General features: G+C 51.5%; 1 pseudogene; it reads left to right on the top strand.

Annotated features, from left to right (window-relative positions):
- Window positions 1-368: 368 nt before the first annotated feature.
- LOC142288276 (U2 spliceosomal RNA) lies at window positions 369-575 on the top strand (annotated as a pseudogene).
- The last annotated feature ends 3133 nt before the right edge of the window (window positions 576-3708 follow it).

Raw genomic sequence — 3708 nt, 5'->3', positions numbered from 1 at the left:
GGAGTTATTCAGATTCATTGCAGTGGGCGGCGGCTGCAAAAAGCACCATTCTTCTTGTTTTTGCTCTGCAAAACAGCCTTTTCAAGGGTTGGCTTGGGTGACAAAATGTCTTCTGTAGGCGTGGGTTTGTCTCCCTCTCCCTAAGATGTGTCCGGTATAGGCCAGGGTGCCACTCAAGGCCGTAACCAATTCGGGTTATAGCTTCTCGGCCTTTTGGCTAAGATCAAGTGTAGTTTCGGAGGACGCTACCTTGGTCGGTACTGGAAGGTGCCTGGGATTGCACGTCTGCCGGCCTTGAGGAAGTGTGTGCGCCTTCTGGTGACACATAGCCCTCTTGTGCCTGGACGGTTCCCAGGCAACGGGAGGCGATCACCTTTGTTATTTTGAAGTCCTACTGATAAACAGAAAAAAAAAAAAATTAAATCTGTTCTTATCAGTTTAATATCTGATACGTCCCCTCTCTGGGGACCATATATTAAATGGATTTTTAGAACAAGGAGATGGAAAAAATCTTGCTCTGTCCACTCCACGCATTGACCTGGTATTGCAGTACCTCCAGGACCGGTGCACCCCTTCTTAACCCAGTTTCCAAAAGCAGAACTCAATTCACCTGATTCAAATGAGCCCCATTAGTGAATTGAAAGAAAGCAAAAACTTTATATGCACCTCAATTTGGCCAATTCACTTTTCACACTTTCACCCTTTTTTTATCTTTCACACCTTTTACTTGCTTTATTGATGCAAAAAGCTGTGCCAAATAGCAAACTCATCTCCACTCAACTTGACCAACTCTGCTATGTCCCGTGCAGTATCTTATTCTCAGTCTTATCTAGATCATTTGCAATTGAATAGAATAGATCCCTTTTGGCTGCTTATGACTGTGTAAAATATGTAGTTTTACTGGGCTGGGATGAGAGAATCCATTGAAGCATGGTGTAGGGATTGTGGTTCCTGTGTGCTAAGAAGAGAGGCTGGCACCAGCCAGAAAGCCCCATTGCAGCCAATAATCACTTAATAACTTTTTCAACTTGTCATCATATGGGAGGCCTTCCATTCCTTGTAGTAGTCTAGTTGCCCACCTTTGAACTGACTCTAACTTCTGAATGTCCTTTTTAAAATGTGGAGCCCAAAACTGGTTCCCATATTCCAGATGTAGCCTTACAAGTGATTTATAGAGGTGTAACAATACGTTGGGATCACGGGATCTAATCTCCCTTTTTATACACCCTAAAATCTTGTCCCAAGCAGCATTCCATCAGCCTCTGGAAGGTTCCTGGCGCATTGCACAGCTCGAAGGGCATGCTTTTGAACTCGCAGAGACCCATAGGGGTGGCGAAGGCGGTCTTCTCCCGGTCTGCCTCAGCAACGGACACTTGCCAATAGTGACTAGTGAGATCAAGGGTAGAAAAATAATTTGCAGTTCTCAATGCAGCTAGCGATTCCTCAATACGGGGAGTGGTGCCGTCCTTCTTTTTTAACAGGATCAACAGAGCTGCCCAAAGGCTACAACTGTCACGGATAACCCCAGCCGCCTTCATGTTGCTCAACATGTCCTTGGTACACTGGCAATGTGAAGGTGGTATTGGCTTATAGCTCTCTTTGATGGGTGGGTGTGCACCTGTGGGGATGTGGTGTTGGACCCCTTTTATTCCCCCAAAATCTAGCGGGCTTCCCACCGGTAACCCGCTCCCCAGCTTGGATGGATGCTGAGGGAGCCCCTTTTGCCCGCAGGCTCTGGCCCTGGGAACTGTAGCCTTGGCGGTGACTGTGCTTCCCTCTACGGTGTGAGCTGTTGCCTTCAATCGGGTCTTGACTGCTGGGAAACCCTGGAGGTTCCTGTCGCTAACGGATTTGACCGGTTTTACGGCGACTCCTAGCCTGGTCGGGGTCCGTAGGCCCTGCCGGATGGTGCTGGCTTCTCTTCACTCCCCGATCTGGTACCGGCGGGCCACCGCCCATCCCCGGTCCGTACGGTTCACTCCAATCAGCCTCTCCTGCAGAAGGTCACCACCGTCTGCCAACCTTGCTGAGTGCCCGGGCCACACACCCGGACACGGTCAGTCTCCTCTCCTCTTCACTTCTCTAACTCCAAAACTGATCTCTAATCTGACTCCTTTTCCCGCCTCCAGGACTGTGAACTCCTCGGTGGGTGGGATCAACCGCCTGGCCCACCCCCTGGTGTGGACATCAGCCCCTGGAGGAAGGCAACTAGGATTTGTGTTTAGCTTCGGTGTGCCTAGCCGGAGTGTAGAGTGTGTTGGTGTAGTACCTGTGACGACCTGGCTTGTCCAGGGCGCCACATTCCCCTATAGTCAAATGCAGACCGTCCGCGGGCTGCCCGTCCATCACCGGTTTTATTTTCACAACTGAAAAAGAATAAAACGGTAAAACATGTAAAAGCATCATAAACATTTTACAACGGTACAGCTTCCGCTCTTCTCCCACCCAAACAACCTGGCCCTGATGCTGCCCCTAAGAAGCGGGCAGCACCCCTTGACCCCAGTCCAGCACCAAGTTGCCCGAGCGGGTTCTGTCTCTTTCAGGGGGCCCACGTCCAAGGGGACCCCTGAACCCCCGGAGGATCGCCACCGGTTACGGTAGTGGCGGGCCTAGGCCATCCCTTTCCTCCAGGCCCATCCTCCCAAATCAGCCTCTCCGGAGGCGGTAACGGTGTCAAGCCAACAAACATTTTTATTTACATTGCACTAAGTTTGTGGTTGCCCTGCAAGTTCTCGGGCTTGTCCGTAAGCAGTTCCTTACGCAATGGTTGCACAGTCCCTACGGGGACAACAGTTGCCGGCAACGGCCGGTTTAATCACGGTTCAATCAGGTAAACTTCTTTGGTTGATCATCTTTACTTATCATTTAAAACTTTCAAACTGGTACACTCAACACATAAAGCCCCCCCCCCTTTTAAAGAGTAGTTTCCCTGTACCTAAGTGGGGGTCTACCTAGGTTGGGGCGAGTGGACCTTCGGGGTCCGGTGTCAGTGGTGACAGGCAGTGGGGCAGAGGGAACAGTCAGTTCCTCCTCCCTGCTATCATGTGGGGCAGGCGGAGGCGTAGGGGAGCTGGGTACAGGTACATCCCTGGGCACTGGCTCGCGGTTAACCGTTTCCATCATTTCTTCATCCACGGGTTGTGGGAACAGTATCACTGGAAGGATCACCGCACCGTTCTGTGTAGGCCAGTCTGCTGGAAAATCACCCATCATGGTGTGGATTACCTCTTTTTCCTTCTCCACTGGACTGGGAACTGGAGCCTCATCCGCTACTCTCAATGCTGGTGGGCACTTCTTCAGGTGGTCTCGGGAAACCGTGGCCAAAGTCCCCCCCTGGTCACGGCTGATCTGGTAGGCCTTCTCATTCTCCCATCCTGTGGGCTGGACTACATACGGGGTTTTTTCCCATTGATCATCCAGCTTGTGGGCCCTTCTTTTCCGCTTCAGCACTACATCCCCAGGTTGGAAGGAACCGGCAGGCGCCTTCTTGTTGAAGCACTGCTCCTGTTGTCCCCGACTCCGGCACAAGTTCTTTTCAACATACTCCTGGACCTGTCGGTACTGTGTCCTCCGCCGAGTGTCCCATTCAGCTGTCGACAGGAGTGCTTCTGAAGCTTCCAAGCCCATTTCCAGATCCACTGGTAGCCGGCCGGGACGAGCTCTCATCAGGTATGCTGGAGTGCATTTCGTAGAGCTGGAAGGGATGTT

The sequence above is a fragment of the Anomaloglossus baeobatrachus genome, unplaced genomic scaffold, assembly GCF_048569485.1.
Source record: "Anomaloglossus baeobatrachus isolate aAnoBae1 unplaced genomic scaffold, aAnoBae1.hap1 Scaffold_81, whole genome shotgun sequence".
Classification (NCBI taxonomy): domain Eukaryota; kingdom Metazoa; phylum Chordata; class Amphibia; order Anura; family Aromobatidae; genus Anomaloglossus; species Anomaloglossus baeobatrachus.
Note: the sequence above shows the minus strand (reverse complement) of the source record. Positions and strands in the feature narration are given on the sequence as shown.